This window comes from Nomascus leucogenys, chromosome 22a (assembly GCF_006542625.1).
Source record: "Nomascus leucogenys isolate Asia chromosome 22a, Asia_NLE_v1, whole genome shotgun sequence".
Lineage (NCBI taxonomy): Eukaryota > Metazoa > Chordata > Mammalia > Primates > Hylobatidae > Nomascus > Nomascus leucogenys.
In genome coordinates, this window is record NC_044402.1 from 55300579 (window position 1) to 55315057 (window position 14479).

Consider the following 14479-nt stretch of genomic DNA (forward strand, 5'->3'; position numbering starts at 1 on the left):
CACAGCTGCTTCAGGCAGCCTGCTTTTATTCCTTTATCTAGCTCCACCCACATCCTGCTGATTGGTCCATTTTACAGAGAGCTGATTGGTCTGTTTTAGAGAGCTGATTGGTGCATTTACAATCCCTGAGCTAGACACAGAGTGCTGATTGGTGCATTTACAATCTTCCAGCTAAACATAAAAGTTCTCCAAGTCCCCACCAGATTAGCTAGATACAGAGTGGTAATTGGTGCATATACAATCCTCCAGCTAGACATAAAAGTTCTCCAAGTCTCCACCAGATTAGTTAGATATAGAGTGCTGATTGGTGCACATACAATCCTCCAGCTAGACATAAAAGTTCTCCAAGTCCCCACCCACTCAGGAGCCCAGCTGGCTTCGCTTAGTGGATCCTGCGCCAGGCCGTGGGTGGAGCTGCCCGCCAGTTCCATGTCGCATTCCGGCACTCCTCAGCCCTTGGGCGGTCAATGGGACCAGGCACTGCGAGCAGGGGGCTGCGTCCGTCGGGGAGGCTTGGGCCATCTGGGAGCCCACGGGGTTCCCGGGCGGGTGCTCGGGCATGGCGGGCTGCAGGTTCCAAGCCCTGTCCCAGGGAGGTGGTTGAGGCCGGCAAGAATTCGAGCTTGGCACGGACGGGCCGGCAGTGTTGGGGGACCCGGCGCACCCTCCGCAGCTGCTGGCCCAGGTGCTAAGACCCTCACTGCCCGGGGCCGGTGGTGCCGGCTGGCCCCTCCAAGCACGGGGCCCACCAAGCCCTCGCCCACCCGGAACTTGCGCTGGCGTGCGAGCGCCACGCACAGCCCCGGTTCCTGCCCACGCCTCTCCTTCCACATCTCCCGGCAAGCAGAAGGAGCCGGCTCCGGCCTCGGCCAGCCCAGAGAGGGGCTCCCACACAGTGCAGCAGCAGGCTGAAGGGCTCCTCAAGCCTGGCCAGAGCAGACGCCAAGGTCAAGGAGGCACCCAGAGTGAGCCAGGGCTGTTAGCACGTTGTCACCTCTCACGGGGATCCCAGGCCCTGTCAGCTAGAGGCAGCCAGTGGTGCGAATATGGGTGAGTTGCTTGGTCTGGTCCAGCCACAGGTTTCCTCAGGCCCTTCCAGGGAAGGCTGGATGAGGGCAGGTCTGGTGCAGAGGTCAGAGGGCAGATGGGAACTTTGATCCCTTGTCTCCAGACATCACCATCTGACTGTAGTGGGGAATCAAGGATGGAGGGAAAGGAATGAAAGAAATGCATGAGTCTGGAGGCTCCAGCTGGATCTAGTGCTCTCCGGCTTTTGAGTCTGGAGAGTAGGGAGACCCCTCACCCTAGGCTTCTGTCAGAGCTGGGCCTGCCATGCCTTGCGAGGAAGTGGGGGGTAAGTGATGGGGTTTGAGAACTTAAGGCCCTTGTGGCTGCCCACATAGTCAACTTTTGTCCAGTTCCTCAGGCCTTCTAACCACAAATCTTGAGGGCCCTCTATGAGCAGGTCTAGTGGTCACATTGGTTAGAGAGGTATGTGGAGAAAGCCAGTCTCAGGGCCAGAGACCCAGTAAAGATTTTACTTTTTTTTTTTTCTCCTGAGACAGAGTCTCACTCTGTCATCCAGGCTGGAGTGCAGTGGCACGATCTCAGTTCACTGCAATCTCTGCCTCCCTGGTTCAAGCTATTCTCTTGCCTCAGCCTCCTGAGTAGCTGGGACTACAGGTGTGCACCACCATGCCTGGCTAATTTTTGTATTTTTAGTAGAGAGGGGGTTTCAACATGTTGGCCAGGTTGGTCTCTTAACCCCTGACCTCAGGTGATCCACCTGCCTCAGCCTCCCAAAGTGCTGGGATTACAGGCGTGAGCCACTGTGCCTGGCCGGATTTTACTTTCTTTTCTCCTAAGAGAGAACACCCTTGTGAGCTAGGCAGGGCAGGTGGAGCAGTCGCAATTTGCAGATGAGTTAATTGATGCTCAAGCAATGAGATGACTTATCAGGGCCCTTGGCCTGATCATTAAGGGCAGGGTGGGATGAGATGACAGGTGGGCCTCTCTTCTTGGACAGCTCTCTGCTGACAGCTGCCCCAGAGCTACATTTGAGGCCTGGTGTCTTCCTGTGTTCAGGCTTCATATCTGATGAGAGTACCTCCAAGTATAGCCGAGAAAACTGCAGCTCTGCCTTCCCTCTTCATGTAGCTGCCGTTTCAGGAAGCGGGAGGCTAGGGTGGGGTTGAGGCTACATTGTGCTACCCTGCTCGAGTTTTGACTGCCTCCTTATATCCATGCTGCTGTGGTTAGTGCCTGGACTTGTCTGCCCACTTCAGCTAATGCCTCACTCATCCTTGTGTCCTCCAGCTCTGGATCCACTGAACAAACCATAAAAGCAAGACCTGAAAGGATTGAACTATTTTCAGTTAACTTTTAGAATGAAGCTCAAGAAGATTTATAGGAAGGCAAAAATATCCACCTGGTGGCCAGGTGTGGTGGCTCATGCCTGTAATCCTAGCACTTTGGGAGGCCGAGGTAGTGGATCACCTGATGTCAGGAGTTCGAGACCAGCCTGGCCAAGGAGGTGAAACCCCGTCTCTACTAAAAATACAAAAATTAGCTGGGCATGGTGGTGGGAGCCTGTAATTCCAGCTACTCAGGAGACTGAGGCAGGAGAATCACTTGAACCCAGGAGGCAGAGGTTGCAGTGAACCGAGATCACACCATTGCACTCCAGCCTGGTGACAAGAGTGAAACTCTGTCTCAAAAATTAAAAAAAAAAAGGACCCTGGCTCGGTGCTGTGGCTCACACTTGTCATCCTGGCACTTAAAACAAGGAATGTATGAAAAATATCCCAGTGATCTTCTAGAGATGAAAACTACAATATCAGATTAAAAAATCATACTGGACAGGATTAATCACACTGGACAGGATTAATGGCAAGTTAGATATTACAGAAGAAAAGACAAGTGAACTTGAGGGCATAGCAATAGAAACTACCCAAAATGAAACCCAAAGATAAAAACATCCAAAATAAAAAAAAAAAGAAAAATGAAAAAAGGATCAGTGAGTTGTGGGATAACCGTAAGTGGCCTAATATATGGATAATTAGAGGTCCAAAAGGAGAAGAAAGAAAGGACAGAAAAATATTTGAAGAAACCACGACCAAAAGCTTTCCAAACTTGGCGCAGTGGCTCACTCCTGTAATCCCAGCACTTTGGGAGGCCAAGGCAGGTGTATCACCTGAAGTCAGGAGTTGGAGACCAGCCTGGCCAACATGAAGAAACCCCATCTCTACTAAAAATACAAAAATTTGCCAGGTGTGGTGGCACCTGCCTGTAATCCCAGCTACTTGGGAGGCTGAGGTAGGAGGATCGCTTGAACCCGGGAGGCAGAGGTTGCAGTGAGCTGAGACCGTGCCATTGTACTCCAGCCTGGGCAACAAGAGCAAAACTCCATCTCAAAAAAACAAAACAACAACAACAAAAAACTTTCCAAACTTAAAGATGACTATAAACCTACAGACCCAGGAAGCACAATAAGCCCAAGCACAAGCAACATGAAGAAACTGTGCCAAAACATATCGTAATCAAATTGCTCAAAGCCAGTGGTAAAGATGTTACACACAGAGGAACAAAGTTAAGAATGGCATAAGATTTCACTTGAAACAATCCAGTTGAAAAGATGGTGGAGCAACATCTTTTATTTATTTATTTATTTATTTATTATTTTATTTTACTTTTTTGAGACGGAGTCTCGCTGTGTCGCCCAGGCTGGAGTGCAGTGGCACAATCTCAGCTCACTGAAAGCTCCGCCTCCAGGGTTCCCGCCATTCTCCTGCCTCAGACTCCTGAGTAGCTGGGACTACAGGCACCCGCTACCACGCCCTGCTAATTTTTTGTATTTTTAGTACAGACGGGGTTTCACCGTGTTAGCCAGGATGGTCTTGATCCCCTGACCTCGTGATCCGCCCGCCTCGGCCTCGAAAAGTGCTGGGATTACAGGCGTGAGCCACTGCGCCTGGCTAACATCTTTTAACTACTTAAAGAAAAAACTCTCGATCTAGAATATTGGGGAAAAAAATCTGTCAAAAACAAGAAATAAAGATGTTTTCAGGCCAGGCATGGTGACTCACGCCTGTAATTCCAGCACTTTGGGAGGCCGGGGCGGGTGGATCACTTGAGCCCAGGAGTTTGAGACCAGCCTGGGCAGCATGGTCAAAGCCTGTCTCTACCAAAAATACAAACATTAGCCAGTCTCATAACCCGGTCTCAAAATAAATAAATAGATAAAAATTAAAACATAAAATTAAAAAGTTTTTGAAAACGATGTTTTCAGACATACAAAACTGAAAGGAATCATCACCAGTAGACCTGCACTACAAGAACTGTTAAAGGAAATTCTTCAGGCAGAAAGGTAATTGTACCAAATAAAAATATGATCCGACAAGAGAAAGACAGAGCATCCAAATCGGTAAAGAGGAAGTCATACTGTCACTGTTTGCTGATGATATGATCTTTGACAAAGCAAACAAAAACATAAAGTGGGGAAAGGACACCCTATTCAACAAATGGTGCTGGGATAATTGGCAAGCCACGTGTAGGAGAATGAAACTGGATCCTCATCTTTCACCTTATACAAAAATCAATTCAAGATGGATCAAAGATGTAAATCTAAGACCTAAAGCCATAAAAATTCTAGAACATCAGAAAACCCCTTCTAGACATTGGCTTAGGCAAAGACTTCATGACCAAGAACCCAAAAGCAGATGCAACAAAAGCAAAGATAAATAGATGGGATTAATTAAACTAAATAGCTTCTGCACAGCAAAAGAAATAATCAGCAAACAGACAACCCACAGAATGGGATAAAATCTTCACAATCTATACATCTAACAAAAGGCTAATATCCGGATTCTACAAGGAACTGAAACAAATCAGCAAGAAAAAAAAACTCATCAAAAAGTCGGCTAAGGACATGAATAGACAATTCTCAAGAAAAAGATATGCAAGTGGCCAAGAAACATGAAAAAATGCTCAACATCACTAATGATCAGGGAAATGCAAATCAAAACCACAATGTGATACCACCTTACTCCTGAAAGATGGCCATAATTTTAAAAATCAAAAAGCAGGCTGGGCATGGTGGCTCATGTCTGTAATCCCAGCACTTTGGGAGGCCAAGGTGGGCGAATCATGAGGTCAGGAGATTGAGACCACCCTGGCTAACACAATGAAACCCTGTCTCTACTAAAAATACAAAAAATTAGCCGGGTGTGGTGGCATGCCCCTGTAATCCCAGCTACTTGGGAGGCTGAGGCAGGAGAATCACTTGAACCTGGGAGGTAGAGGTTGCAGTGAACTGAGATCACGCCACTGCACTCCAGCCTGGGTGACAGAGCAAGAATGACTCTGCCTCAAAAAAAACAAAAAACAAAAAACAATAGGTATTGGCATGGATGTGGTGAAAAGGGAACACTTTTACACTGCTGGTGGGAATGTAAACTAGTACAACCACTGTGGAAAACAGTGTGGATATTCCTTAAATAACTAAAAGTAGATCTACCATTTGATCCAGCAATCCCACTACTGGGTAGCTACCCAGAGTAAAAGAAGACATTATATGAAAAAAGACACTTGCAGCTGGGCTCAGTGGCTCAGCACTTTGTAGTGCCAGCACTTTGGGAGGCCGAGGTGGACGGATCACCTAAGGTCGGGAGTTTGAGACCAGCCTGGCCAACATGGTGAAACCCTGTCTCTACTAAAACTACAAAAATTAGCTGGGCATGGTGGCGCACACCTGTAGTCCCAGCTACTTTTGGAGGCTGAGGCACGAGAATCGCTTGAACCCAAGAGGTGGAAGGTTGCAATGAGCTGAGATCACACCACTGCACTCCACTCCAGCCTGGGCAAAAGAACAAGACAGAGCGAGACCTTGTCTCAAAAAAAAAAAAAAAAAAGAGAAAGAAGGAGACACTTGCACACACGTTTATAGCAGCACAATTCAGAATTGCCAAAATATGGAACCAGCCCAAATGCCCATCAATGAATGAGTGAATAAAGAAAAGGTGATATATATATATATATATATATATATATATATATATACACACCATGGAATACTACTCAGCCATAAAAAAGGAATGAAATAATAGGATTTGCAGCAACCTGGATGGAGTTGGAGACCATTATTCTAAGTGAAGTAACTCAGAAATGGAAAACCAAACACCATATATTCTCACTTGTTAAGTAGGAGCTAAGCCATGAGGATGCAAAGGCATAAGAATGATACAGTGGAGTTTGAGGAAAGGATGGGAGGGGGGTGAGGGATAAAAGACTACACATCGGGTACAGTGTACATGACTCAGGTGATGGGTGCACAAAATCTCAGAAATCACCACTAAAGAACTTACCAGGGCCGGGTGCGGTGGTTCACGCCTGTAATCCCAGCACTTTGGGAGGCCGAGGCAGGTGGATCATGAGGTCAGGAGATTGAGACCATCCTGGCTAACACCGTGAAACCCTGTCTCTACTAAAAATACAAAAAATTAGCAGGGCATGGTGGCAGGCACCTGTAGTCCCAGCTACTCGAGAGGCTGAGGCAGAAGAATGTCATGAACCTGGGAGGTGGAGCTTGCAGTGAGCCGAGATCGCGCCACTGCACTCCAGCCTGGGTGACAGAGTGAGACTCCACCTCAAAAAAAAAAAAAAAAGAACTTACCAAACACCACCTGTTCCCCAAAAACCTACTGAAAAAAAAAAACTCAAAAAAAATGGACCTACCCAAAGGAATGAAGAGTACTGAAAATGGTAGTTATGTGAGTATGTATATATGTAAATATATATATATGTGTCAGTGTGTATATATGTACAAACATATATGCACATATATTCCACAGACATATACACATATATTCCCCCCACCACCACCATTTTTGTTTGTTTGCTTTTATTTATTTTTTTGAGATAGAGTTTCACTCTTGTTGCCCAGGCTGGAGTGCAATGGTGCGATCTCGGCTCACTGCAACCTCCGCCTCCCAGGTTCAAGCGATTCTTCTGCCTCAGCCTCCTGAGTAACTAGGATTACAGGCACCCACCACCATGCCCAGCTAATTTTTGTATTTTTCGTGGAGACGGGGTTTCACCTTGGCCAGGCTAGTCTCAAACTCCTGACCTCAGGTGACCCGCCCGCCTCAGCCATGCAAAGTGCTGGGATTACAGGCATGAGCCACCACGCCCAGCCTGTTTGTTTTTAGAGACCAGTTCTCCATATGTTGCCTAGGCTGGTCTAGAACTCCTTGGTTCAAGCAATCCTCATGCCTCAGCCTCCCAAGTAGCTGGGATTACAGATGCATGTCACCGTGCCTGGCTTGTTCCATCTTGTTAGTTAAATCTTTTTAAAGAGGTAATTGAGGCCAGGCACGGTGGCTCACACCTGTAATCTCAACACTTTGGGAGGCCAAGGCAGGCCAATCACCTGAGGTAAGGAGTTTGAGACCAGCCTGGCTAACATGGCGAAACCCCATCTTTACTAAAAATAGCCGGGTGTGGTGGCATGCACCTGTAGTCCCAGCTACTTGGGGAGACTGAGGCAGAAGAATCGCTTGAACCCAGGAGGAGAAGGTTAAAGTGAGCTGAGATCGTACCACTGCATTCCACCCTGGGAGACAGAGCAAGACTCCATCTCAAAAAAAGAAGAAAAAAAGTAATCGATTGTAAAAAACAAAACAAAAAGCCCAATATTATATTGTGGGACTTTTGCACATGGAACATTTATCCAGACAGACCATATTCTGAGCCATAAAACAAGTCTCAGCTGGGCGTGGTGGCTCACGCCTGTAATCCCAGCACTTTGGGAGGCCAGGGTGGGTGGATCACCTGAGGTCAAGAGTTTGAGACCAGCCTGGCCAACAGGGAGGTGCATTTATCTTTTAAATCATACAGGAAACAAAAAGAGGAATTATATACCAAATATACAATAATACTAGCTTTTATATTTACCTATGTAGTTACCTTTACCAATGATCTTTATTTCTTCGTATGGATTTGAGTTATTGTCTAGTGCCCTTTTGTTTCAGTCTGAAGGACTTCCTTTAGCATTTCTTTTTTTTTTTTGAGACGGAGTCTCGCTCTGTCGCCCAGGCTGGAGTGCAGTGGCGCAATCTCGGCTCACTGCAAGCTCCGCCTCCTGGGTTCACGCCATTCTCCTGCCTCAGCCTCTCCGAGTAGCTGGGACTACAGGCGTCCGCCACCACGCCCGGCTAATTTTTTGTATTTTTTAGTAGAGACGGGGTTTCATCGTGGTCTCGATCTCCTGACCTCATGATCCGCCCGCCTCAGCCTCCCAAAGTGCTGGGATTACAAGCGTGAGCCACCACGCCCGGCCTAAAGGACTTCCTTTAGCATTTCTTTACCAGAAACAAATTCCCCTAGTTTTTGGCTTTCCAGGAATGTCTTAATTTCTACTTCATGTTAAAGAATTGTGTTTCTGGATATAGAATTCTATTTTTTTAGAGACAAGGTCTCACTCTGTCACCCAGGTTGGAGCTCAGTGGTGCAATCATAGCTCACTATAACCTTGAACTCCTGGGGTCATGCAATATTCTCACCGCGGCCTCCAGAGTAGCTGGGACTACAGGCGCACACCTCCACACTTAGCTAATTTTATTTTTTTGTAGAGATAGGCCTTCCCACCGCAGCCTCCAGAGTAGCTGGGACTACAGGCGCACATGAGCACACTTAGCTAATTTTAGTTTTTTGTAGAGATGTGGTCTGACTGTGTTGCCTAGGCTGGTTTTGAACTCCTGGGCTCAAGCATTCCTCCTGCCTCAGCCTCCCAAAGTGCTAGGATTATAGGCATGAGCTACCATGCCTGGCCTAGAATTCCTGGTTGAAGTTTTTTTTTTCTGTTAGTACTTTAAAATATCAGCCCATTGGTTTCTGGCCTTCATAGTTGTTTATGATAAATAGGCTATTTATATTGGGAAGTTAGCTTTAATCCCCATAGTAACCAGTAAGAAAACAACTAAGAAATAGGCCCAGGCCAGGCACGGTGGCTCACGCCTGTAATCCCAGCACTTTGGGAGGCCGAGGAGGGTGGATCACGAGGTCAGGAGATCGAGACCATCCTGGCTAGCACGGTGAAACCCCGTCTCTACTAAAAATACAAAAAATTAGCCAGGCGCGGTGGCGGGCACCTGTAGTCCCAGCTACTCGGGAGGCTGAGGCAGGAGAATGGCGTGAACCCGGGAGGCGGAGCTTGCAGTGAGCCGAGATGGTGCCACTGCACTCCAGCCTGGGTGACAGAGCGAGATTCCGTCTCAAAAAAAAAAAAAAGAAAAAGAAATAGGCCCAGGCGTGGTGGCTCATGCCTGTAATCCCAGTACTTTGGGAGGCTGAGGCGGGTGGATCACTTGAGCCCAGGGGTTCAAGACTAGCCTGGGCAACATGGTGAAACCCTATCTCTACAAAAATAAATTTAAAAGAAAAAAAAGAAAACAACTAAGAAATATATAGAAAAGGAAATATAAATGGTATAGTAGAAAAAGACACCGAACAAACACAAAAGAAGGCAGTATTGAAGAAATTGAGGAACAAAAAAGATAGGACAGGATGGGTGCAGTGACTCATGCCTATAATTCCAATGCTTTGGAAGGCCAAGGTGGGAGATGATTGAGGCTAGGAGTTCAAGACTAGCCTGGCTAATATAGTGAGACCCTGTCTCAAAAAAAAAAAAAAAAAAAAAAAAAAAAATTAGCCAGGTGTGGTGGTATGAATCTGTAGTCCCAGCTACCCAAGAGGCTAAGGCAGGAGGATCACTTGAGCCCAGGAGTTCAAGGCTGCAGTGAGCCATGATCTCACCACTGCACTCCAGCCTGGGTGACACAGTGAGACCCTGTCTGTTTTCTTGAGGCAGGGTCTTGCTTTATGCCCAGGCTGGTCTTGAACTCCTGGCCTCAAGTGATCTTCTCACCTTGGCCTCAAAGTGCTGGGATTACAGGTGTGCTCCACCATGTCTGGCCAAGACCATGTCTCTCAAAAAAAAAAAAAAAAAAAGCGAGGGAAGTAAGACAATAGAAAACAACACTATGGCAGAAGTAAGTCCTTCAAGATCAGTGATCACTTTAAATGTAAATGGATTAAATTCACCAATTAAAAGACAGTGTTTGGCGATGGCTGTACAACATTGTGAATGTACTTAATGACACTGAATTCTACACTTAAAAATGGTTAAAATGAGCCGGGTGCAGTGGCTCATGCCTGTAATCCCAGCACTTTGGAAGGCTGAGGCAGGTGGATCACCTGAGGTCAGGAGTTTGAGACCAGCCTAGCCAACATGGTGAAACCCTGTCTCTACTAAAAACACAAAAAATTAGCCAGGTGTGGTGGCAGGTGCCTGTAGTCCCAGCTACTTGGGAGGCTGAGGCAGGAGAATCACTGGAACCCAGTGGGTGGAGGTTGCAGTGAGCTGGATCACGCTACTTCACTCCAGCCTGAGCAAAAGAGCAAAACTCCATCTCAAAAAGAAAAAAAAAAGGTAAAAATGGTAAATTTTATATTACATATATATCTATACATATATATACACACACATATATATACATGTATACCTACATTATATATGTGTGTATGTGTGTATATATATGTGTGTGTGTATATATATATATATATTTTTTTTTTTTTTTTGAAACAGAGTCTTACTCTGTCACCCAGGCTGGAGTGCAGTGGCATGATCTCAGCTCACTGCAACCTCTGCCTCCTGGGTTCAAGCAATTCTCGTGCCTCAGCCTCTTGAGTAGCTGGGATTACAGGCACGCACCACCACGCCTGGCTAATTTTTGTATTTTTAGTAGAGATGGGGTTTCTCCATGTTGGCCAGCCTGGTCTCAAACTCCTGACCTTGAGTGATCCACCCACCTCGGCCTTCCAAAGTGCTGTGATTACAGGCATAAGCCACCATGTTCGGCCTATTATTTATATTTTACCACTCAGAATACAAGAGAGAGATTGGCAGAATGGATTTTAAAATGATCCAACTACTCTTGCACAGACATTTATCCAAAGAAGAAAGACAAATGGCAAATAAGCAAGTAAAAACATGTTCAACATCACTAATAATTAGGGAAATGCATATCAGAACCACAATGGGTCAGGCATGTTAGCTCATGCCTGTAATTCCAGTATTTTGGGAAGCTGAGATGGGAGGATTGCTTGAGCCCAGGAGTTCAAGATCAGCCTGGGCAAGGTTGTGAGACCTCCATCTCTACCAGAAAAAAAAAAAAATCAGAACCACAATGAGATACCACTTCATACCCGTTAGGATGGATATTTTCTAAATAATACATTTTTTAAATAATATATTTAAAAAAAAAACAGAAAAAGTGTTCATGAGCATGTGAAGAAATTAGAACCCTTGTACCCTGCTGGTGGGAATGTAAAGAGATGCAGCCACTAAGGAAAACAGTATGGAAGTTCCTCAAAAAATTAAAAATAAGCCAGGCATTATGGTGTGTGCCTGCAGTCCCAGCTACTTGGGAGGCTGAGGTAGGAGAATTGCTTGAGCTCAGGAGTTTGAAACCAGCCTGGACAACATGGGAAGACCCCGTCTTAAAAAAAAAAAAAAAAATAGAATTACCATATGACTCAGCAATTCTACTTTTTTGGATATTGCATTAGTTCATTTTCATGCTGCTGATAAAGCCATATCCGAGACTGGGAAGAAAAAGAGGTTTAATTGGACTTAGCAGTTCCACATGCCTGGGGAGCCTCAGCATCATGGCAGGAAGCAAAAGGCACTTCTTACATGGTGGCGGCAAGAGAAAAATGAGGAAGAAGCAAAAGGGGAAACCCCTGATAAACCCATCAGATCATGTGAGACTTATTCACTATCACGAGAATAGCACGGCAGAGACCAGCCCCCATGATTCAATTATCTCCCCTGGGATCCTCCCACAACACATGGGAATTCTGGGAGATACAATTTAAGTTGAGATTTGGGTGGGGACACAGCCACACCATATCATTCTGCCCCAGCCCCTCCAAATCTCATGTCCTCACATTTCAAAACCAATCATGGCTTCCCAACAGTCCCTGAACCCTGAAAGTCTTTTTTTGTTTTTTGGTGTTTTTTTTGAGACGGAGTCTCGCTCTGTTGCATAGGCTGGAGTGCAGTGGCACGAACTCAGCTCACTGCAAGCTCCGCCTCCCAGGTTCACGCCATTCTCCTGCCTCAGCCTCCAGGGTAGCTGGGACTACAGGCGTCCACCACCACGCCCAGCTAATTTTTTGTATTTTTTGTTTTTATTAGAGACGGGGTTTTACCGTGTAAGCCAGGATGGTCTTGATCTCCTGACCTCGTGATCTGCCTGCCTCGGCCTCCCAAAGTGCTGGGATTACAGGTGTGAGCCACCATGCCAGGCCTCAAAGTCTTAACTCTTTTCAGCATTAACCCAAAAGTCCACAGTTCAAAGTCTCATCTGAGACAAGGCAAGTCCCTTTCACCTATGAGCCTATAAAATCAAAAGCAAGCCAGCTACTTCCTAGATACAATGGGGTGTACAGGTATTGGGTAAATACAGCCGTTCCAAATAGGAGAAATTGGCCAAAACAAAGGGGTTACAGGGCCCATGCAAGTCTGAAATCCAGCGGGAAAGTCAATTTTTTTTTTTTTTTTTTTTTTTTTTTTTTTTTTTTTTTTTTGAGACGGAGTCTTGCTCTGTCACCCAGGCTGGAGTGCAGTGGTGCAATCTCGGCTCAAGGCTGGAGTGCAGTGGCGCAATCTCGGCTCACTGCAAGCTCCGCCTCCCGGGTTCACGCCATTCTCCTGCCTCAGCCTCTCCGAGTAGCTGGGACTACAGGCGCCCGCCACCACGCCCGGCTAATTTTTTTGTATTTTTAGTAGAGACAGGGTTTCACCGTGGTCTCGATCTCCTGACCTCGTGATCCGCCCGCCTCGGCCTCCCGAAAGTCAATTTTTAAAACTCCAAAATGATGTCCTTTGACTTCAGGTCTCATATCCAGGTCACGCTGATGCAAGATGGGGGTGCCCACGGTCTTAGGCAGCTCTGCCTCTGTGGCTTTGCAGGGTACAGCCTCCTTCCGCTGCTTTCACAGGCTGTCGTTGAGTGTCTGTGTCTTCTCCAGGTCCACGGTGCAAGCTGTAGGTGGATCTACCATTCTGGGGTCTGAAGGATGGTGGCCCTCTTCTCACAGCTCCACTAGGCAGTGCCCCAGGAAGGACTCTGTGTGGGGATTCCGACCCCACATTTCCCTTCCACACTGCCTTAGCAGAGGTTCTCCATGAGGGCCCCGCCCCTGCAGCAAACGAATCAGATCTTGTGAGACTTATTCACTATCGCGAGAATAGCATGGGAAAGACCGGCCCCCATGATTCAATTACCTCTCTCTGGGTCCCTCCCACATCACGTGGGAATTCTGGGAGATACAATTCAAGTTGAGATTTGGGTGGGAACACAGCCAAACCATATCTGATATATATCCAAAAGAACTGAAAGCAGGGATTTGAACAGATATTTGTACACCCACGTTCGCAGCATTCACAACAGCCAAAAGGTGGAAGCAACCCAAGTGCTCATCAACAATTGAATGAATAAACAAACTATGGTATATACATATAGTGGAATATTTTATTCAGCCTTCAAAAAGAATGAAATTCTCACATGTGCTACAACAGAGATGAAGTTGGAAGACAATATGCTGAGTGAAATAAGCCAATCAAAAAAAGAACAAAAACTGTATGATTCCACTCATATGAGGTACCTAGAATAACCAAATTCATAGAAAGAATAGGACTTTCCAGGGACTAGGAGGAGAGGAGAATGAGAGTTATTGTTAAATGTGTACAGAGTTTCAGTTTGGGAAGAGGAAAAAGGTTCCGGAAATGGATGATGGCAATAGTTGTATAATGTGAAAGTACTTAATGCCACTGAACTGTAGATTGAAAAATGGTTGAAATGTTTATTTTATTTATCTATTTATAGATGGAGTCTCGCTCTGTTGCCCAGACCGGAGTGCAGTGGCGTGATCTTGGCTCACTGCAACCTCTGCCTCCTGGGTTCAAGTGATTCTCCTGCCTCAGCCTCCTGAGTAGCTGGGATTACAGGCATGCGCCACCATGCCCGCCTAATTTTTGTATTTTTTTAGTAGAGACAGGCTTTCACCATGTTGGTCAGGCTGGTCTCGAACTCCTGACCTCATGATCTGTCTACCTTGGCCTCCCAAAGTGCTGGGATTACAGGCGTGAGCCACTGCGCCCAGCCAGAAATGTTTTTTTTTTTTAATTTTTATTTTTTTATTTAGTTTAGTTTAGTTTTTGAGATGGAGTCTCGCTCTGTTTAAAAAAGACAGAAAAAGTGTTTTTTCTGAGCCACCATGCCCAGCGTTGAAACTGTTTTTAAAATCCAAGTGGCTGGGCGTGGTGGCTCAGGCCTGTAATCCCAGCACTTTGGGAGGCCGAGGTGGGTGGATCACCTGATGTCAGGGGTTCAAGACCAGCCTTATCAACATGGTA